Source organism: Scyliorhinus torazame, chromosome 29 (genome assembly GCF_047496885.1).
Source record: "Scyliorhinus torazame isolate Kashiwa2021f chromosome 29, sScyTor2.1, whole genome shotgun sequence".
In the NCBI taxonomy this organism is placed as follows: Eukaryota; Metazoa; Chordata; class Chondrichthyes; order Carcharhiniformes; family Scyliorhinidae; genus Scyliorhinus; species Scyliorhinus torazame.
In genome coordinates, this window is record NC_092735.1 from 15,120,564 (window position 1) to 15,144,226 (window position 23,663).

General features: G+C 50.3%; 1 long non-coding RNA gene across 1 annotated transcript; it reads left to right on the forward strand.

Moving 5' to 3' along the window:
- Positions 1–891: 891 nt before the first annotated feature.
- On the forward strand, positions 892–2,563 carry LOC140403887 (uncharacterized). Its single transcript, XR_011938430.1, has 2 exons — positions 892–1,014; positions 1,158–2,563. It is a non-coding gene; the product is annotated as an uncharacterized lncRNA (long non-coding RNA).
- Positions 2,564–23,663: the final 21,100 nt, after the last annotated feature.

Consider the following 23,663-nt stretch of genomic DNA (forward strand, 5'->3'; position numbering starts at 1 on the left):
GGCTCTGGGTCACTGCCCGTGTGGAGCTTGCACGTTCTCCCCGTGTTTGCGTGGGTCTCACCCCCACAACCCAAAGATGTGCAGGTTAGGTGGATTGGCCACGCTAAATTGCCCCTTAATTGGGAAAAAATAAATTTGGTACTCTAAATTTATTTTTAAAAAGGGTGAATGTAAAAGATCTTATGGCAACTTATGAGGAGTGTTTAAGAATTCTTGGATTACAATCTTTTGAAAAGAGAAGTTTGATTTTTGATTTAATTAAAGTTTATAAATTGACACATGGCCTTGCTACCTCTATGTCTGATAGGTTCTTTACTCGTAATTATAGCATCTTGCTTGGTTATCAGTATAAATTGCGCACATTTGGTTTGCGTCTTGATATTTGTAAAAACACATCACATAGAATTGGTGATACTTGGAATCCTTTGCCTGATTTTATTGTGAATGCTGAAAATGTAGTGGCTTTTTGAAGATTTGTTTGAAACATAGTGTGATTTCTATGTATGTATATTGTCTGATGCTGTTCTTGTGTTTAATGCTGTGCCTATGTGCTTCGCACTGTATGGCAATGAAGATAAATACATTTTTAAAAATTCATGCAGAGAAGTGCAGTGATGCATTTTAAAGGAAGAATGAGATGAGGCAATGTAGACGAAATGTGCAATATTTAAAACGGGCCCAGGAACAGAGACACATCGGGGTTTATGTGCAAACTGGTAGCAAGGCAACTGGATAAGAGTATTGGTGAAAGAGCAGGGGAATGGGCGTGATGGATTAAAAGGCAGCCTTCTGCCCAACTGCGATATCTCTCTCCTTCCCTCCTCCACAACTCTTTCTCCTCTCTTTAATCCCTCGTCCCAGTATGTGTGCTTATCTCTCACTATTTCACGTGTTGTAGAGTCGATTGGTGACGGTGGCTCACAGAAGGAGGTTCAGCGCCTGCGGAGACGTAACCAGCAGCTGGAAGAGGAGAATAACCTTCTCCGACTAAAAATCGACATTCTGTTGGACATGGTGAGTGACATACAACGTCAATGCCAATGCAGTGAGGGCCAGTGTCGGGGGAATGCGGGGATGGGGGCAATGCCAGTCGCGTGTTTGGGGAAGGGTAGGGGAGTAATTGGAAACATCACGAGTGATGAATCATTTTCTTGCAGCTGTCTGAAACAACGGCAGAGTCACACCTGATGGAGAAGGAGTTAGAGGAGCTGAAAATCCACAACCGCAAGAGAAAGTGAGAGGCCGTGCCTTAAGACTGGACGATGCAGTGAAAAGTGTGCATCACTGGGGGAAGAGGGTGGGGGAACGGCAGAGGGAGAACAGCTCAACGACACCAGGAATCGGTTGAAGTGTGCGCAAAGGGTTTGTTTGGAGACGCAGGTCACACCTCCAGTCAGACCTCGGAGGTGGGACCCATCACCCACCACGCAGACTCCACATCCTCAGCCCGGGGAGGGAAAGAGAGACTTTCTGGGAAAATCAGGAACGTGGTGAGACGGTTAGCTTCACAGAGCTTTCCCTGTGCGTGGCCAGTAACGTCCAGCGATTGAACGGCATGATGAACTTCAGGCACAGTGTACCCCAAACACTCAGCGCTCAAACTTCCAATCAACATTTGGTTTCGTCGACGGCTGAAGACATCTGAAGTCAACTCTGTCGAAAAGACCTCTAAATGGGCAGATTAACAGGAATTCAGGCATTTGTGCTCAATGCAGAACTGAGTGTGTAGAGTTGTGAGGAACTGCCCAATTCAGACTCCTGGTTACTGTGCAAGAAGGATTGCTGTCGCTCCAATTTAATGAACCTTTTCCCGAAACTCAGCTACAATTGACTGTGATGGTGCAGTGATCTGGTCTTGTAAATTTTTCTTCCCCCATCCCCAAAAAAGGCTTGTCTCAACTTTCAACTCTGAAATTATATTTATTTTTTCTATTTGTTATCCTCATTAAGTCAAATCTTTTAAAACCTTTTTCAGCCTCAGTGAAGCTCTCTCCTTCCATCCTGCAGCTCTGCTATGCTTTGCATGCAAGGGACAGAGGCTAAATTCTCTGCGCCTGAATGCTGCCTTGGGACAGGGAATGTTGGCCTTAACACAGAACAGCAGCAGGTATTGAGGTCGTGTCCACTTTGCTCCTCTGCTAAATTGCATCCTACAAGCCAAGAGCAGGAGGAGGCCATTTGGCACCTCGAGCCTACTCCGCCATTTAGTAGGATTGTAACTGATCCAATTGCGGCATCACATCACTTTCCTGCTCTCCCCGCCCCCATTCCCGCCCCAGTCACGTTCCTCCCTTAAACCATCTCCAAACCTCTGCACATCTTTGTTTTCTCCAGTGAGTTTCTCTAACACTTAACCGCAGACCAAGTTATCCATCACTTGCTGCTGTTTTACAAGCTTGACCTGCAATGGATGCCAACCAATGGGATTTCTTGATTTACGAGCCTGCAAAGGTGGTTCTCGGGCAGTGTGTCCAGGAGCTAAACGGTGGGATTTAAAGCTTTGCTTCTATGTGACTATATCTGTCTCTTTGAGATTGTAATTAAAACACCAGCTGATTTCAAAGCCATCTTCCTGTGCCTCTTATTAACTCTCGATCAATAACTACTGGGGCTTTTTGACAGAATCTACTGCTAGGGTCAGAGTTCAGTAGATTATGAATTCTGCAATACTATAAACGCAATACTTCTGCAATACTTCTAAATACTATATACTATGTCCTGCAAGGAGAAATGTGGTGAGTTTTTTTATCGGACCAGTCTCCTGTGGCTTTGCCCCTTGTCTCTCTCATTTTCTTTGCTCCCTCCTCACCATTTTCCTCCCCCCCACCCCCTCCTCCTCTCTTTGTCCCGTGGGCCTTTTGTGTCTCCCTTCCCCTTACTCTACTGGTTGCTGGCTGCGAACAGATCTTATAATAATATCTTGGAACAAGTTGGTGAATGGCTTCCACGTCTTGTGGAAGTCCTCTTCCAACCCCTGGTTGACAAAGTTTAATTTCTCCAGCTTGAGAAATTCCATCAGGTCGGACAGCCAGTCTGCAGCTTTGGGTGGTTCTGCCAATTGCCAACCGATCAGGATTCTCTGGTGGGCAATCAGGGAAGCAAAGGCCCCCCCCCCTCCTCATAAAGAATTCTGGCTGATTTGATAGCCCGAAGACCGCCACCTTTGGGCATGGCTCTACCCTCACTCCCACAACCCTGGATATTGCCTCAAAGGGGCCAGTTTAGCGCAGTGAGCCAAACAGCTGACTTGTAATGCAGAGCAAGACCAGCAGCGTGGGTTCAATTCCTGTACCAGCCTCCCCGAACAGGCGCAGGAATGTGGCGACTAGGGGCTTTTCACAGTAACTTAATTGAAGCGATTATTATTAAGAAAGCCGTCTAGTACCCGACAAGTCTGGGCAGGCCAGAACATGTAGGTGTGGTCGGCCGGGCCTCCCTGGCACTGTTTACATTTGTCCTCCACCTCCGGAAATAACCTGCTCATTCGGGTCCTGGTTAGCTGCGCCCTGTGCACCACCTTTAGTTGCGTTAGGCTCAGTCCTGCGCATGTGGAGGTGGCGTTCACCCTGTGCAGTGCTTCGATCCAGAGTCCTCCCTCCAACTTCTATGCCTAGTTCTTCCTCCAATTTTTGCCTTGTTTCATCCGGGGGGGGGGGGGGGGGGGGGGGGGGCGTACCTTCTCCAATAGTCCCCACAGTTTCTCTTCCCTAGGTCGCCCACGTCCAGCAGTCTCTCAATTAGTGAATGTCCTGGTATCTGGGTGTACATCGTCGTGTTCTTACGGAGGAAGTGTTTGGGCCAGCATTTATTGCCCATCTCTAATTGCCCTTGAACTGAGATCCTTGCTAGGCTGCTTCAGAGTCAACCACATTACTGTGGCTCTGGAGTCACTCACATGTAGCAGACCAGAATTTGACTTATCAGTTCAGTAAATAGGAATGAAATGGCGTATCATCGCTATCCAATGGGACTCGTATAATGGAATTGTAGAAAAACACAACACCAGAGGGAAGATCATCAGCCCATTGGTTCCACGCTGAACGATTTAATTAGTTCCACTTCCCCAAGTAAGATTCGCACATGAGTACTGCGACAGACATCGCCTGAGCGTGACACAGCGGGAGTGTGTGCACTTGGGAATTTGGAGCAAAGTGGGAATCGAACTGGTAAGTCTTTTTCTTTTAAGCGCTTTCAAGTTAAGTCGCCTAGTTAAAAGGTTAAAAAGTTAGCTTGTTGATTGACAGTTAACTGTCAATCACCTGAAGCCTGAATAAGGGCCTGGATAGGTGTTGATTACTGTTGAAGCTAAACCAGGAGTGACTCGGCTCTATTTAAGAAAGGGACTGCTAGAAGCACATGGTCAGTAAGATTTGTGCACGAGCGCTGGGAGATACACCACCTGGGTGAGACACAGCCGAAGTGTGTGCACTTGGGAATTTGGAGCAAAGTGGGATTTCAATGTGGAGGGAAAGAGGTACTTTTTTTGCTTGTTTGCTTTTTAACTTTTCCATCTTCACAAAGTAGTCTTGCCCTGCTGAAGGCGTAGTGGCTAAAAGGGCGAGTGCTGATCGGTAGGTTGTGAATCATAGAATCCCCACAGTTCAGAAGGAGGCCATTCTGCCGATTGAGTCCGCACGAACCCTCTCAAAGAGTATCCTATCTCAGCCCACTCCCCTGCCCTATCCCCGTAACGAGGGTCAAGGATGTCAGTGAACGGCTGCAGGGCACTCTGAAGGAGGAGGGTGAACAGTCAGAGGTCGTGGTTCACATCGGTACCAACGACAGAGATAGAAACAGGGATGAGGCCCTGCAGGAAGAGCCAGGCGGCAGATTGAAAAGCAGGATCTCAAAGAGGAATCCCTGGATTACTCCCGGTGCCACGTGCCAGTGAGAATCGGAATAGGAGGATAGAGCAGATGAATGTGTGGGTGAAAGATGGTGTAGGAGGGAGGGCTTCAGTTTCCTGGATCACTGGGTCTGTTTCTGGGGAAGGTGGGACCTGTACTTCGGATGGGTTGCACCTGAACCAGAATGGAACTAATATCCTGGTGGAGAGATTTGCTAGTACTGTTGGGGGGGGGGGTTAAACTAATTGGACGGGGGGTAAATTTCAGAGTGGAGGCACAGTAGGGGTGATGCACAGCAAAACATAGAAGAGAAACCAAGTCAGTCTAGAAGGCAGAACTTGAGAGACATGTTAAGGAACAAGGGACTATGCCAAGGCTGGATGGCATTTATTTTATTGCAAGGAGCCTTATGGGTATGGGAGAACGGAGGGTGTTGATTTACACATGGGACTATGATATTATTGCTGCCACAGAGACATTATTGAAGGAGGGGCAGGACTGGCAGCTCAATATTCTAGGATATAGAAGCTTCAGAGAGAGTGGGGGGTGTAAAAGAGGAGGGGATGTCATATTGATCAAGGAGCCACTTACTGCAGTGAGGAGGGATGATATGTTAGCAGACTCCTCAACTGAAGGTGGAACTTAAAATCAATAACGAGCAATCACATTGCTGGGAGTGTACTATAGGCCCTGCAATAAACAGGCCATTGCAGAGGGGTCAATAAACAGGGAGCCTAGATTTAGGTAAGTGGCAGGAGATTTAGAGATGATTTGAGGAAAAACCTGTTCACCCAGAGGGTGGTGGGAATGTGGAACTCGCTGCCTGAAAGGGTGGTAGAGGCGGGAACCCTCACATTTAAGAAGTATTTAGACGAGCACTTGAAATGCCATAGCATACTTGGCTACGGATCAAATGCTGGAAAGAGCTTGATGGATGCCGCAGACATGATGCATCAAAGGGCCTCTTTCTGTGCAGTTAAGCTCCATGACACTTAGAAACATAGAGAATGGGATCAGGAGTAGGCCATTCGGCCCCTCGAGCCTGTTCCGCCATTCAATATGATCATGGCTGATTGTTTATCTGAACACCATACGCCCGCTTTCTCCCCACACCCCTTGACATCTTTGAGTCCAGAAATCCATCCATTTCCTTTTTTTTTAACAAACAATTTTATTGAGGTATTTTTGGCATATATAAAAGTGACATTGTACAGTCCAAAAAAAAGAAGTCCCGACGCAAACTAAACATAGTGCAAATCACGGCTCTGTTCACGCAAGGACCTGCCTCAATATCCCCCTATTCTACTCAACCCCCCCCCTCAAGGCGAACTTGACTCTCTAGGCCAAGAAAGCTCCACATATCCGATAGCCATATCTCAGCCCTCGGGGGCTTTGAGTCCCTCCACGCTAACAGTATTAGTCGCCGGGCTACCAGGGAAGCAAAGGCCAGAACGTCGGCCTCTCTCTCTTCCTGGACTCCTGGGTCCTCCGAAACCCCAAAGATTGCCACCTCCGGGCTTATTACCACCCCAGCTTTCAATACCCGGGACATGACATCTGCGAATCCCTGCCAGTACCTCCTGAGTTTAGGGCACAACCAGAACATGTGTACATGATTAGCCGGCCCTCCGGCGCATCTAGCACACTTGTCCTCCAGTCCGAAGAATTTGCTCATCCGGGCCACCGTCATGTGGGCCTGGTGCACGACCTAAATCTGGATCAGGCTGAGCCTGGCGCTTGTTGCGGTCGTGTTTACTCTGCTCAGGGCTTCTGCCCAGATACCGTCCTCCATCTCCCCCCCCCCCCCCCCCCGAGATCCTCTTCCCACTGAAGCTTCAGGTCCTCGGTCTGCGCATCCTCAGCTCCCATTAGTTCCTTGTAGACGTCTGAGACTCTACCCTCTCCCACCTCTACCCTGTCCTGCCTCCCCTTCCGGGGGGAGACGTGGGAAGGATGGCACCAATCTGCGCACAAAATCCCGCACCTGTAAGTATCTAAATTTGTTCCCTCTCCCCAGCCCAAACTTCTCCTCCAGCGCCCTCATGCTCGGAAAGCTCCCTTCCAGGAACAGATCCCCCATACTTACAATCCCCGCTTTCCTCCACAATCGATACCCCCCGTCCATGTTCCCCGGGGCCATTCGGTGGTTGCCGCAGATTGGGGTCCACACCGATGCTCTTACCTCCCCTACATGCCTCCTCCACTGGCCCCAGATCCGAAGAGCCGCCGCCACTATCGGGCTGGTGGAGTACCGTGCCGGCGGAAGCGGCAGTGGCGCCGTGACCAGGGCTGCTAAGCTAGTGCCCCTGCACGAAGCAGCCTCCATCCGCTCCTAAACCGACCCCCAACCCACCATCCATTTCCTCATCATCGCTATGTTGGCCGCCCAGTAATAGTTGCTGAAGTTCGGAGCACCAGCTCCTCTGTTCCTTTCAATCATCACCCTCTTCACCTGGGGGGACTTCCCCGTCCATACAAATCCCGGAATAATTTTATTCAGCCTCTTAAAGAAGGACCGCGGGATAAAGATGGGGAGACACTAAAAAACAAACCAGAACCGCGGGAGAATCGTCATCTTAACAGTCTGCACCTTCCCCGCCAATGACAGCGGGGGCGCATCCCACCTCCGGACCTCCTCCCTCACTCATTCCACCAGTTGGGACAGGTTGAGCTTATGCAACTTGCCCCAGTCCGGTGCCACCTGAATCCCCAAATATCGGAAACTCTCCCCCACTAGCCTGAACGGCAATTCCTTCAGCCTATTCTCCTGCCCCTCCCCTGAATTACAAACAACTCGCTCTTAGCCATTTCATTTTGTATCCGGAGAACTGGCCAAACTCCCTCAGGGTTGCATGATACCGTCCACCCGCACCATTGGGTCCGATACATATAACAGCAGATCGTCTGCATTTAACGAGACTCTATGTTCCACCCCCCCCCTCCACCCCCCCCGGACCAGCCCCTAGAAGCTCTCAGTGCGCAATTGGCTCTATGGCCAGCGCAAACAGCATTGGGCAGAGAGGGCAGCCCTGTCTTGTCCCACGGTGCAGTCTAAAGTAGTCTGATGTCATTCTGTTCATCCTTACACTCGCCTCCGGGGCCTGATACAATAGCCTAAACCAGTCGATGAACCCCGCCCCGAACCCAAACCGTCCTAGTACCTCCCACAGATAATCCCACTCGACCCGGTCAAAAGCCTTTTCAGCATCCATGGCTACCACTATCTCTACCTCCCTATTCTCCGGAGGCATCATAATCACGTTAAGCAGCCTTCTTAGGTTGGCCACCAGCTGCCTCCCCTTTACAAACCTGGTTTGGTCCTCCCCAATCCGGTACACAGTCCTCAATTCTAGTTGCCAAGATCTTGGCCAGTAAGACTTCCGGGTGCGGCTATGCAGAGCTAGGTCGCATATTCGGTAGCTCCTGCTTGGAACGGACTTTTGGGCTCGTTACAGGGCCCCCAGGCATTTGTTTGCCATTTCCCGGTGTGGGAAGGTGGCTGCAACATTCCCCCGACAGTGTCCCCCAGGAAGGGTATGTCTCTTGGTTGCCAGACACGGCAGAAACAGTAAAAGATTTGGCTGCAACTGCAGGATAAACAGGGCCTCTTCCAGCATGCAGGCGGGGGAAGGGCAAGCTTAAAGCTGCAAGCTGACCTGAGGGCCTGTATCAAAGGTGAATTCTAGCAGCAGAGGGAACAACTGTGAAAAGATCTCATCAAGGCCACTGAAGGGACTTCCGGTTGCGGTGATGCCTAGCTAGCCGCACGCTTCGGCGGCTCCAGCTCCGACGGACCTTCGGGCTCTTTTAAGAGCCCCAACGGGGAATTTTTCGACGACGCAACCCGGTGTGGGGTGTGTGAGAAGGGAGTCCCCCCCCAAACGAAGGAGGAAAAAACCGGCAGCGGTGGCTGCAGCGCGAGGAATCGTCGACCAAAGGGTCAGAAAGAGAGAAGTACAAGATGGCGGCGGAGAAAGCGCAGGCGACATGGGGGCCTGAGCAGGATGAAATCGTGAGACGGTGCGTGGAGCTGCTGAAGAGGGAGATGCTGACCCCGATGCTACAGGCAATTGAGGGGCTCAAGGAGACATTAAAGACCCAGGAGACTGAGCTCTGCGTGGTGGAGCAGACAGATATTGAGGAAGAGATCCTGGGCCTGGCGGTTAAGACTCAGACGCACGAGGCACTTCATAAAAAGTGTACTGAAAGGATCGAGGCCCTAGAAAACGGAGCGCGAAGGAAGAACCTTCGGATACTAGGTCTCCCTGAGGGTGTGGAAGGAGTGGACTGTGGAGAGTACGCAAGTAAGATGCTGAGCTCACTGATGGGTGCTGAGGCCCCTGCGGGCCCCATGGAGGTGGAGTGGGCAAATCGGATTCCGGCGAGAAGACCAAAAGCGGGAGAACCACCGAGGGCGATAATCATGCGATTTCACCGCCTTAAGGTCAGAGAAGAGGTCCTGAAATGGGCTAAAAAGGTGCGGAGTAGCAGATGGGAGAATGCTGTGGTACGGATATACCAGGATTGGAGTGCGGAGGTGGCGAGAAGGAGGGCGAGCTTCAACCGAGCCAAAGAGGTGTTGCATAAAAGGAAGGTGAAGTTTGGGATGCTGCAGCCGGCAAGACTATGGGTCACGTATCAGGAGAGACACTATTATTTCGAGACGGCGGAGGAAGCATGGTCCTTCATCAAAGAAGAGAAATTGGACCGGAACTGAGGGACTGATGCTGCAGGAAATGTTATTGTTATTGTTTTTGTTAATGTTACGGTGGAAGTTAATTGAGAAGTAAACAGGGAAGGGGGGAGACATTGGGAAAATGTGGGCGCCGGTGAGGGGGGAAATACGGGACATAGTCGGAGAATGGGGAAGGAGAGGGGGAGGGGAAAGGGAGCTGCGCCATAAGAGGCGGGTCAGGTAAAGGGATGTTCCCGTGCCAGAAAGAATAAGGCGGGAAGACAGGCGCAAGGGAGTTCCCCCACACGGGGGGGGGGGGGGGGGGGGGGGGGTCGAGGAGTGAGCAGGAGTAGCCGGGGTCAGTTGAAGTCAGCTGACTTACGGAAGTGATATGGGGGAGCAATCATGCTAGATAGGGATCTAGCGGGGGGGGGGACAACTGGGTTGCTGCTGCGGAAATCCAAAAGGAAATGGCTAAAGAGTGGGTGGGCGGGGATGGTGTGCGACGCTGGGGGAGCGAGCGGGAGCGCGGAGGCGGGATATGGGACTGGCCTAGAGAAGGTAATGGCTAGTCGACACGGGAGGGGGGCAGGTAGCCCCCTAGTGAGGCTGATCACGTGGAACGTGAGAGGCCTGAACGGACCGATAAAAAGGGCCCGAGTGCTCGCGCATTTGAAAGTACTAAGGGCAGACGTGGTTGTGCTCCAAGAGACGCACCTAAAGGTGGCGGACCAAGTTAGGCTAAGGAAAGGATGGGTGGGACAGGTGTTCCACTCCGGACTGGACGCAAAGAACAGAGGGGTGGCCATTTTGGTGGGGAAACGGGTAGCATTTGAAGCAAAGAACATCGTAGCAGATAGCGGAGGTAGATATGTAATGGTGAGTGGTAGGCTGGAGGGAATGGAGGTCGTGTTGGTTAATGTGTATGCCCCAAATTGGGACGATGCGGGATTCATGAGATGGATGCTGGGGCGTATACCGGACCTGTTGGCAGGAAACTTGATTTTAGGAGGGGACTTTAATACGGTGCTGTACCCGGGGCTAGATAGATCCAGCTCAAGGACCGGAAGAAGGCCGGCAGCGGCCAAGGTACTTAAGGGGTTTATGGACCAAATGGGGGGAGTGGATCCATGGCGATTTCTTAGACCTAGGGCTAGGGAGTTTTCCTTCTTCTCCCATGTCCATAAAGTGTACTCCCGGATAGATTTTTTTGTGTTGGGAAGGTCGTTGATCTCTAGGGTGGAAGAAGCTGAGTACTCAGCCATAGCGGTTTCGGATCATGCCCCACATTGGGTGGACCTGGAAGTAGGAGAGGACAGGGAGCAGAGAACACTGGCGATTAGATGTGGGACTGATGGCGGATGAGGGAGTGTGTGCAAGAGTGCGGGGGTGTATTGAGAGATACCTGGAGGTCAATGACGACGGCGAGGTCCCTGTGGGAGTGGTCTGGGCAGCATTAAAAGCGGTGGTCAGAGGAGAGCTGATCTCTATTGGGGCCCACAAAAGGAAAACAGAGGCCAAGGAAAGGGAAAGATTACTGGGGGAGATTTTAAGGGTGGACAGGGAATTTGCAGAGACCCCGGAGGAGGAATTGTACAGGGAGAGGAGACGACTCCAGACGGAGTTTGACCTTCTGACCACCAGAAAGGCGGAGGTACTGTGGAGGAAGGCACAGGGGAGGAGGTATGAATATGGGGAAAAGGCTAGTCGCCTGTTGGCGCATCAATTGCGAAAGAGGGCAGCAGCGAGGGAGATAGGAGGAATTAGAGACGAAAGGGGAGACACGGTGCGAAGAGCAGGAAAGATAAATGAGGTGTTCAAGACCTTCTATGACCCAGAGGGAGAGGAGGGGATGCGGCAGTTCCTGGACCAATTGAGGTTCCCGAAAGTGGAGGAGCAGGAGGTGGCAGGCCTGGGGGCGCCGATTGAGGTGGACAAGGTTAAGGGACTGGGAAGCATGCAAGCAGGGAAGGCCCCGGGGCCAGACGGGTTCCCGGTGGAATATTACAGAAAATATGTGGACCTGTTGACCCCGTTGATGGCGAGGACGTTCAATGAGGCCAGGGAAGGGGGGACTCTACCCCCGACGATGTCGGAGGCGACGATATCGCTAATTTTGAAGAGGGACAAAGATCCGTTGCAGTGCGGTTCCTATAGACCTATTTCACTATTGAACGTGGACGCCAAATTGCTGGCAAAGGTACTGGCATCGAGGATAGAGGACTGTGTCCCGGGGGTGGTGCACGAAGACCAGACAGGGTTCGTAAAAGGGAGACAACTGAATGTTAACGTGCGACGACTATTAGGGGTGATAATGATGCCCCCAGTGGAGGGGGAGGCAGAGATAGTGGCGGCAATGGACGCAGAGAAGGCATTTGATAGGGTGGAGTGAGAGTATTTATGGGAAGTGTTAAGGAGGTTTGGGTTTGGGAACGGGTTTATTAGCTGGGTTAGACTTCTTTATGGGGCTCCAACGGCAAGCGTAGTTACAGGTCGACATAGATCGGAGTATTTCCGATTTATATAGGGGAACAAGACAGGGATGCCCGCTGTCTCCATTGTTGTTCGCGTTGGCAATTGAACCTCTGGCCATGGCGTTGAGAGACTCCAGGAAATGGAGAGGGGTGATTAGAGGGGGAGAAGAACAACGAGTCTCGTTATATGCAGATGACCTATTATACGTGTCGGACCCAGCGGGGGGGATGATAGAGGTTATGCGAATTTTGAGGGGGTTCGGGGAATTCTCGGGGTATAGGCTAAACATGGGGAAGAGTGAATTATTTGTGATACATCCAGGGGACCAGAGTAGAGAGATAGAAGGCTTACCGCTAAGGAAAGTGGAAAGAAACTTCCGATACCTGGGGATTCAGATCGCTAGGAGCTGGGGAACCTTGCACAGACTTAATCTGACACGGCTGGTAAAACAAATGGAGGAGGACTTCAAGAGGTGGGACATGCAGCCTCTATCGCTGGCGGGCAGGGTGCAAGCAATTAAGATGATGGTCCTCCCGAGGTTCTTATTTGTATTTCAATGTCTCCCTATACTAATCACCAAGACCTTTTTTAATAAAATATATAGGAGCATCACTAGCTTCGTGTGGGCAGAGAAAGTTCCGAGAGTAAGGAGGGGGTTCCTTCAGCGTAGTAGGGACAGAGGAGGACTCGCACTACCGAATTTGGGTGATTACTATTGGGCCGCCAATGTGGCAATGATACGTAGATGGATGATGGAGGGTGAGGGAGCGGCGTGGAAAAGACTGGAGAGAAAGTCCTGTAAAGGGACGAGTTTAGAGGCGCTGGTGACGGCGCCGCTACCGATCTCACCTAAAAAGTTTACCACGAACCCGGTGGTGGCGGCAACACTGAATATCTGGGGACAGTGGAGGCGACAGAGAGGGGTGCGGGGAGCCCTGGTGGGGTCCCCTATCAGGAACAACCATAGGTTCGCCCCAGGAAGAATGGATGGAGGATTTCAGAGCTGGTACCAGTTGGGAATTAGGAAGGTGGGAGATTTATTTATAGATGGGACTTTTGCGAGCTTGGGAGCATTGGAGGAAAAATATAAGTTGCCCCGGGGAAATTTCTTGCGATATATGCAGGTGAGGGCGTTTACTAGACAACAGGTGAGGGAATTTCCGTTGCTCCCGACACAGGGGATACAGGACAGGGTGCTTTCAGGGGTGTGGGTCGGAGAGGGCAAGGTGTCAGAGATTTATAGAGAGATGAGGGAAGAGGGGGAGGAGTCGGTGGGCGAACTAAAAGGAAAGTGGGAAGAAGAATTAGGGGAGGAGATAGAGGAGGGTATGTGGGCTGATGCCCTAAGCAGGGTAAATTCCTCTTCCTCATGCGCCAGGCTTAGCCTGATTCAATTTAAGGTGCTACATAGAGCACACATAACGGGGGCAAGATTGAGCAGGTTCTTTGGAGTGGAGGACAAATGTGGGAGGTGTGGCGGAAGCCCGGCAAACCACGCACATATGTTTTGGGCGTGCCCGGCACTGGAAGGGTATTGGAAGGGAGTGACTGGAGTGATTTCGCAGGTGGTGAAGGCCCGGGTCAAACCAGGCTGGGGGTTAGCTCTATTTGGAGTTGCGGAAGAGCCGGGAGTGCAGGAGGCGAAAGAGGCCGAAGTCGTGGCCTTTGCGTCCCTAGTAGCCCGGCGCAGGATCCTACTCATGTGGAAGGAGGCGAAACCCCCCGGACTGGAGGCCTGGGTAAATGATATGGCGGGGTTCATTAAACTGGAGCAGATAAAGTTTGCCCTGAGAGGATCGGCTCAAGGGTTCACCAGGCGGTGGCAGCCATTTCTCGACCACCTAGGGGAACGTTAGAGGGAAGACAGATGACCAGCAGCAGCAACCCAGGGGGAGGGGGGGGCGGGGTTAGTTTAGTTTAGGTCAATAGACAATGGAGTTTTGATACCTGTGTATTGTTAAAAATTTCTGTTTTGTTATTGTTTCGTTTACTTTGTAAGAGGGAAAAATTGTTGTTTGGAAAACAATTTCAATAAAATATATTTATAAAAAAAAAAAGATCTTGGCCAGTAACTTGGCATCTGCGTTGATCAAGGAGATCGGCCTGTATGACCCACAAGCCTCCGGGTCCTTATCCTGTTTCAGAATAAGCGAGATGGTGGCCTGCGACATCGTCGGGGGTAATCTTCTGTCTGTTGCCTCGTTAAAGACCCTGACCAGCACCGGCCCCACTATCCCGGCAAATTCTTTGTAAAACCACTGGATACCCGTCCGGCCCCAGGGCTTTACCCGACTTCTTGACCTTTCGGCCCCCTAATACCTCTTCGATCCTGACCAGGGCCCCCAGTCCGTCCACCAACCCCCTCCCCACTCTTGGGAAGGTCAGTCCATCCAGGAATCGCCTCATCCCCCCCAGTCCACCGGGGGGTTTCGAAGTGTACAGCTTCCTATAAAAGTCCCAAAAGACCTTGTTCAGCCCTGCCGGGTCACCCACTAGATTACCCTCCCCATCCACTACCCTCCCTATTTCCCCAGCCGCTTCCCTCTTTCTTAGTTGTTGCACAAGCATTCTACTGACCTCCCCATGCTCATAAATCGCGCCTTTTACGTTTCTAAGCTGCTCTACAGCCTTGCCTGTAGTCAGCACACCAAATTCGGCCTGCAGCCTCTGTCGTTTCCTGAGTAACTCTGGCCTCGGGGATTCCGCGTAACTGCTGTCCGTCCGTAGAATTTCCTTAATCAGTCGGTCCGATTCCTCCCTGTCTGTCCTGGCCCTGTACGCCCGGATTGAAATCAGCTCCCCTCTCACCACTGCCTTCAGTGCCTCCCAGAGCACCGCTGCCAAGACTTCTCCAGTATCGTTCACCTGCAGGTAATTCTGCATGCATTTCCTCAGCCTCTCACACACCGCCTCGTCCGCGAGTAATCCAACTTCCAGCCTCCATGATGGGCGCTGAAAGCTGTCCGTACAAAACTGCAGGTCTACCCAGTGCGGAGCATGGTCCGATATGGCAATTGCCGAATATTCTGCCCCCACCATTCCGGCCAGCAGATCCTTACTCACAACAGAATAGTCGATTCGGGAATACACCTTGTGGACGTGGGAATAGTACGAGAACTCCCTTGCCGTCGGCCGGCTAAATCTCCACGGATCTGCTCCTCCCCCACCCCCCCCCCGTTTGCTCCATGAACCCTCTCAGTTCCTTTGCCATCGCTGGCAACCTGCCCGTTCTTGAACATGACCGGTCTAGGCTTGGGTCCAGGACTATTACAGTCCCCGCCCATGATCAGCTTACGCGAGTCCAAGTCGGGGATCTTTCCCAGCATCCTCCTAATAAAATCATCCCAATTAGGGGCATACACACTGACCAGGACTACTCTCACCCCTTCGAGCTTACACCTCACCATAACAAACCTGCCACCCCCATCCACGACTGTGCCCTCCGCCTCAAATTGTACTCTTTTATTAATCAGGATCGCAGCCCCCCCTCGTCTCAGAATCAAGCCCCGAATGAAAGACCTAACTGACCCAGCCCTTCCTTAACCTAACCTGGTCTGCCACTTTCAGGTGTGTCTCCTGCAGCATGACTATGTCCTCCTTCAGAACCCGCAGATGCGCAAACACACACGCCCTCTTCACTGGCCCGTTAAACCTTCTAACATTCCAGGTGATCACCTGGTTGGGGGGCACTTCGCCCCCCCCCCCCCCGCCCCCCCCACTTTGCCGATCAGCCATCCCCTTTCCTTGGCCAGTCCCTCAGCCATGTGTCACGCTGCATCTGGCCTGCCTCCTAACCAGCTCCACCCTTGACCTCCTCTCTGTTGCCATGCCCAGTTTCCATCCCTGTCAGCAGAACGACTCTTTCCCCCCCCCCCCTCCCCTCCTCACTCCCCTCTAGCAACACCATCTAATCACCTAACCCCTGCTCTAATCTAACTATATGCACACCCCCCACCTCGGCTACCGTTGACTAGCCCCCTCAGCTAGCCTGGGGCTCCCAGCCTCAGCTCCAGCACGTCTCCCACCCATTGTTCCCAGCCACCCCTCCCCCGACCCCTCCACACCACTTCCCCAGATCAGCCCTAAGCAAACACTCTATACAAGTCATAAACAACCCCCACAATAGCACCATTCAAGTTAAACAAGAAAAAAGAAAGAGATAAGAAATAACCGGCACTCTCGATCCTTCCCATACAGACACAGAAAAAGATTACACCAAGTTCCCCTGAAGCATCCTTCTTAACCCAACCCTTTTAACTGTTTTCTTTATTATTTTACCCCCAGCCAAACTCCCACTAATCAAAGAGCCCAAACAGGAAACATTCAGGTAAACCACGCAAAAAGCACTAAAAAAAAAAACACATTTCTACCACCTTCCTACACCCTAAAGAGGTTGAAAAAAAGAACGACAAAAGTGGACCCAATCATGCCGGCAATTCTCAAAACTGGAGAGACACCACATATACTTAAACGTCCTGACATGAGTCCAAACGTCCTCCGCTCAGGGCCAGCCCTTGTTTCTTAACGAAGTCCATCGCCTCTTCGGGTTCCTCAAAATAGTGGTGCTGATCCTCATACGTAACCCACAGTCGTGTCGGAAAAAGCAGCCCGGAATTCACCTTGTTTTTATACAGTATCTCCTTCACCTGCCTGCAGCCTCCCCTCCTCCTGGCCACCTCAGCGCTCAAATCTTGGTAAAGACGCAGGGTGGTATTGTCCCAAGTCCAGCTTTGTGTGCTCTTTGCCCATTGCAGCACCCGCTCCTTGTCCAGGTACCTGTGACAGCGTACCACCATCGCTCGTGGGGGACCCCCTCGTCCCGGCTGCCTCACCTGCACTCGGTGTGCCCTGTCCACCACCGGCGGGCGCGGGAACACCTCGTTCCCCAGCAACTTCTGAAAGATACCCTCCACAAACGCGGCAGCGTCCAGCCCCTCTGCCCCCTCCGGGAGGCCCACGATTCTCACATTCTGCCAGCGAGATCTGTTGTCCGGGTCCACCAGCCGTTCCAAAAGCACTTTTTGCTGGTCCCTCAGCCTCCGAATCTCCACATCCGCCACCGTTTGAAAGTCAGCCTGCTCCTCCACTGACTTCTCCAACTGCTGGAGCTTCTCAGCCTGATCATCCAGCCTTTTTCCCATCCGGTCAATCGACTTCTGTAGCGGCTCCAAGTTGTCACGCTTCAGGGCCGAAAAGCCCTCCTGCATAGCCTGCAGCAGCTGCTCCATTGTGGGCTGGGCTGTCGGCGCCTTGCTCTGAGCATCAGCCATGCTGGTCTCTCTCACAGCCTCCACTGTGCCCTTACTCGACCACTTCTTCTGCTGTTTACGGTCCCTCCGGCTTCTTAGGTCCATACAATTCTGTCTGGGTCCTGTGCCTGAGTACTATTGGTTTCCAGTTCCGCGCTCAAAAGCGTAAAACAGTCGAGGGAAATGGTCCAAAAGTCCGACCGAAACGGGAGCCACCAAATGTGCGACCTACTCCCTCATAGCCGCCACCGGAGGTTCTCCATTTCCTTCTTAAATATACTCAGCGACTTGGCCCTCCACAGCCTTCTGTGGTAGAGAACTCCACCGGTTCACCATAAGACCATAAGACATAGGAGCGGAAGTAAGGCCATTTGGCCCATCGAGTCCACTCCACCATTCAATCATGGCTGATTTCAACTCCATTTACCCGCTGTCTCTCCATAGCCCTTAATTCCTCGAGAAATCAAGAATTTATCAATTTCTGCCTTAAAGACACTCAACGTCCCGGCCTCCACCGCCCTCTGTGGCAATGAATTCCACAGACCCACCACTCTCTGGCTGAAGAAATTTCTCTTCATCTCTGTTCTAAAGTGACTCCCTTTTATTCCAAGGCTGTGCCCCCGAGTCCTAGTCTCCCCTGCTAATGGAAACAACTTCCCTACGTCCACCCTATCTAAGCCATTCATTATCTTGTAAGTTTCTATTAGATCTCCCCTCAACCTCCTAAACCCCAATGAATATAATCCCAGGATCCTCAGACATTCATCGTATGTTAGGCCTACCATTCCTGGGATCATCCGTGTGAATCTCCGCTGGACCTTCTCCAGTGCCAGTATGTCCTTCCTGAGGTGTGGGGCCCAAAATTGCTCACAGTATTCTAAATGGGGCTTAACTAATGCTTTATAAAGCTTCAGAAGTACATCCCTGCTTTTATATTCCAAGCCTCTTGAGATAAATGACAACATTGCATTTGCTTTCTTAATTACGGACTCAACCTGCAAGTTTACCTTTAGAGAATCCTGGAGTAGGACTCCCAAGTCCCTTTGCACTTCAGCATTATGAATTTTGTCACCGTTTAGAAAATAGTCCATGCCTCTATTCTTTTTTCCAAAGTGCAAGACCTCGCACTTGCCCACGTTGAATTTCATCAGCCATTTCTTGGACCACTCTCCTAAACTGTCTAAATCTTTCCCCACCTCCTCCAGACTATCTGCCCCTCCACCTATCTTTGTACCATCGGCAAACATAGCCAGAATGCCCCCAGTCCCATCATCTAGATCGTTAATATATAAAGAGAACAGCTGTGGCCCCAACACTGAACCCTGCGGGACACCACTCGTCACCGGTTGTCATTCCGAAAAATAATCTTTTATCCCAACTCTCTGCCTTCTGCCTGACAGCCAATCGTCAATCCATGTTAGTACCTTGCCTCGAATACCATGGGCCCTTATTTTACTCAGCAGTCTCCCGCGAGGCACCTTATCAAAGGCCTTTTGGAAGTCAAGATAGATAACATCCATTGGCTCTCATTGGTCTAACCTATTTGTTATCTCTTGAAAGAACTCTAACAGGTTTGTCAGGCACGACCTCCCCTTACTAAATCCATGCTGACTTGTCCTAATCCGACCATGCACTTCCAAGAATTTAGAAATCTCATCCTTAACAATGGATTCTAGAATCTTGCCAACAACCGAGGTTAGGCTAATTGGCCTATAATTTTCCATCTTTTTCCTTGTTCCCTTCTTGAACAGGGCGGTTACAACAGTGATTTTCCAATCCTCTGGGACTTTCCCTGACTCCAGTGACTTTTGAAAGATCATAACTAACGCCTCCACTATTTCTTCAGCTATCTCCTTTAGAACTCTAAGATGTAGCCCATCTGGGCCCGGAGATTTATCAATTTTTAGACCTCTTAGTTTCTCTAGCACTTTCTCCTTTGTGATGGCTACCATATTCAACTCTGCCCCCTGACTCTCCTGAATTGTTGGGATATTACTCATGTCTTCTACTGTGAAGACTGACGCAAAGTACTTATTTAGTTCCTCAGCTATTTCCTTGTCTCCCATCACTAGATTACCAGCGTCATTTTGGAGCGGCCCAATGTCTACTTTTGCCTCCCGTTTGTTTTTTAATGTATTTGAAGAAACTTTTACTATCATTCCTAATGTTACTGGCTAACCTACCTTCATAATTGATCCTCTCTTTCCTTATTTCTCTCTTTGTTATCCTCTGTTTGTTTTTGTAGCCTTCCCAATCTTCTGACTTCCCACTACTCTTTGCCACATTATAGGCTTTCTCTTTTGCTTTGATGCATTCCCTAACTTCCTTTGTCAGCCATGGCTGCCTAATCCCCCCTCTGATAACCTTTCTTTTCTTTGGGATGAACCTCTGTACTGTGTCCTCAATTACTCACAGAAACTCCTGCCATTGCTGTTCTACTGTCTTTCCCACTAGGCTCTGCTCCCAGTCGATTTTCGTCAGTTCCTCCCTCATGCCCTTGTCGTTACCTTTATTTAACTGTAACACCTTTACATCTGATTCTACCTTCTTTCTTTCAAATTGGAGATTGAATTCTGCCATATTATGATCACTGCCTCCTAAGTGTTCCCTTACTTTAAGATCTTTAATCAAGTCTGGCTAATTACATAACACTAAGTCCAGAATGGCCTGTTCCCTCGTGGGCTCCATCACAAGCTGTTCCAAAAAGCCCTCCTGTAAACATTCAATTAATTCTCTTTCCTTGGGTCCACTGGCAGCATTATTTACCCAGTCCACCTGCATATTGAAGTCCCCCATGATCACTGTGACCTTGCCTTTCTGACATGCACTTTCTATTTCGTGGTGCATTTTGTGCCCCTGGTCCTGACCACTGTTAGGAGGCCTGTACATAACTCCCATTTTGGTTTTTTTGCCTTTGTGCTTCCTCAACTCTACCCACACAGACTCCACATCATCTGAGCCTATGTCGTTTAGTGCTATTGATTTAATTTAATTCCTAATTAACAAGGGAACCCCGCCCCCTCTGCCCACCTCTCTGTCTTTTCGATACAGTAAGAAGTCTTACAACACCAGGTTAAAGTCCAACAGGTTTGTTTCGATGTCACTAGCTTTCGGAGCGCTGCTCCTTCCTCAGGTGAATGAAGAGGTATGTTCCAGAAACATATATATAGACAAATTCAAAGATGCCAAACAATGCTTGGAATGCGACCATTAGCAGGTGATTAAATCTTTACAGATCCAGAGATGGGGTAACCTCAGGTTAAAGAGGTGTGAATTGCATCAAGCCAGGACAGTTGGTAGGATTTTGCAGGCCAGATGGTGGAGGATGAATGTAATGCGACATGAATCCCAGGTCCCGGTTGAGGCCGCACTCATGTGTGCGGAACTTGGCTATAAGTTTCTGCTCGGCGATTCTGCGTTGTCGCGCGACCTGAAGGCCGCCTTGGAGAACGCTTACCCGGAGATCAGAGGCGGAATGCCCTTGACTGCTGAAGTGTTCCCCGACTGGAAGGGAACATTCCTGCCTGGTGATTGTTGCGCGATGTCCGTTCATTAGTTGTCGCAGCGTCTGCATGGTCTCGCCAATGTACCATGCTTCGGGACATCCTTTCCTGCAGCGTATGAGGTAGACAACGTTGGCCGAGTCGCACGAGTATGTACCGCGTACCTGGTCTTTTCAATAGGTTGTGAATCCCTGAATGTTTAAATGCCAGTCCTGAACCCCCTGCAACCACGTCTCTGTGATGCCTACCACATCATACCTGCCAGTCACAATCTGGGCCACAAGCTCATCTACCTTGTTCCGTACACTGCGCGCATTTAAATATAGCACCTTTAATTCTCTATTGACCATCCCTTTTTGTTTTCTTAGTGTGGTGGACCTTGGTTTACTGAGCCTTTTGGCCGAGTCGCACGAGTATGTACCGCGTCCCTGGTCTTTTCAATAGGTTGTGAATCCCTGGATGTTTAAATGCCAGTCCTGAACCCCCTGCAACCACGTCTCTGTGATGCCTACCACATCATACCTGCCAGTCACAATCTGGGCCACAAGCTCATCTACCTTGTTCCGTACACTGCGCGCATTTAAATATAGCACCTTTAATTCTCTATTGACCGTCCCTTTTTGTTTTCTTAGTGTGGTGGACCTTGGTTTACTGAGCCTTTCCATACACTGTGTCATATTTTGTGGGCTGGGGACTATCGTAACCTCTCCTGCGTTCTTTTTTTTTTGCTTTTTTTGTATTCCTAAGCAGCTACGCTTCCCAGTGATTACTTCACCTCTTGGTTCCCTGACTTTCCCTTCTTCCCCCCCCCCCAAATCTCTAGTTTAAAGTCCTATTGACCACCCTATTTACTCTTTTCGCCAGAACACTGGTCCCAGCTCGGTTCAGGTGGAGACCATCCCAACGGTATAGGTCCCCCCGTCCCAAAACTGATGCCAATGTCCCATGAAAAGGAACCCCTCTTTCCCACACCACTCTTTCAGCCACGTGTTAACTTCCCTTATTCTTGCCTCCCTATGCCAATTTGCACGTGGCTCGGGCAGTAATCCGGAGATTATGACCCTTGAGGACCTGTTTTTTTAATTTGAATCCGAGCTCTTTATAATCTCTAAACAGGTCCTCATTCCTAGACTTGCCTATGTTGTTGGTACCGACATGGACCACAACAACTGGATCCTCCCCCTCCCTCTCCAGTATCCTTTCAAGCCAGTCAGAGATGTCCCACACCCTAGCACCGGGCAGGCAACATACCATGCAGGACTCTTTATCCTGCTCACAAAGGATACTATCTATCCCCCTGATAATAGAATCCCCAACAACTACAACTTGCCTATTTACTCCCGCCCCTTGAATGGCCTGCTGAACCATGGTGCCTTGGTCAGCAGACTCATCCTTCTTGCAGCCCTGTTCGCCATTCACAGAGGGAGCAAGTGCCTCATGCCTGTTGGACAGGGTCAAGGGCTGAGGCTCCTGAGTTCCTGACTGCTGGTTCCCTTTACCTGCCTGACTTGCAGTCACACCCTACCGTCCCTGGCCACTGGCAGGATTTAAACTACTTACTCTGACAGATGTGACTGCCTCCTGAAACACAGTGTCCAGGTAAGTCTCCCCCTCCCGGATGTGCCTCAGTGTTTGAAGCTCAGACTCCAGCTCATCAACTCTGAGCCGGAGCTCTTCGAGCAGCCAACACTTACTGCAGATGTGGTCGCTGCAGCTCGCAATGGGATCTGCCAGCTCCCACATCAAGCAGCTCAAGCACATCACCTGACCAGCCATCACGAATTAATTAATTAGTTTAATTTAGGTTTACGAGCTTAGCTGTGTTATGGTAAAAATTTGGGGCAGATTTGCTATCAACCAATCAGATCAAAGCCCTCAAATCAGATCCCTCTGGAAAACAGGAAGTTACCGTTAGGTTTTTATACTCACAGAGACTGCTCCTCCTCCTCCGAACCCAAAATTAGGCCCGAAGAAAGAGAGAGAACAAAACAGTCGGGAAAAAGCACCTTCTCCCACTCTTCACCGAATTACCTCACTGCACCAAATTACCAAATTCTCACTCTGTCTGTGTCTCACTCACTCAGGCTGTGTCTCCTTGACCAGCGCAATGCTGGGCACCACCCTCTGAGTGAAGAGGTTTCTCCTCATCTCAGTCCTAAATGGCCTACCCTGTATCCTGAGACTATGTCCTCTTATCCTCGGCCCTCCCAGCCAGAGGAACCAGCGTCCCTGTATTCAGCCTGTCCAGTCCTGTCGGAATCGTTTTACTTTTCAGTGAGACCTCCTCTCGTTCTTCTGAACTCCAAGAAACAGACCCAGTCAACCTAATCGTACCATCCCAGGAATCCCTTTCAAGTATAGATTGAAGGGATTTGACTGGGTTCCGTCAGGTCAGGGTATTAATGTAATCCCATTAAATGATGCCCTGAATGATGTTGCTGATAATAGGGTATTAGCGCAGTGTTGAGTGGGATTAATCTGGAAACTGTTGGTGAGGATACTATATTACTATTCAAATCAAGGCTGCAACAGCAGAGGTGTAGCTTCCAAAAAAGAAGGGAGTGTCATCACAGGACAGCAGATAATTAAAAAATATATTTTTTTATTCTCCTTTTTCACATTTTTTTCAAAATTTACACCCACCAATAAACAATAATCAGTAACGAATACAATGTAAACCCCCTTATCAACAACAACGATCCCATCCTCCCACCAACCCCCAAACAGCAGCCCACATGTCAACACAAACATCAAATAAAAAAAGGAATCAGGAATCACCCATAGTCACCATCAACATACACAGTCCACCCCCACCAACTCTGATGTTCAATGTCATCCAATTCATCAAAGTGCATAATGAATGACGCCCATGAATTGTAGAACCCCTCCATCCTTCCCCTCAGTTCAAACTTCA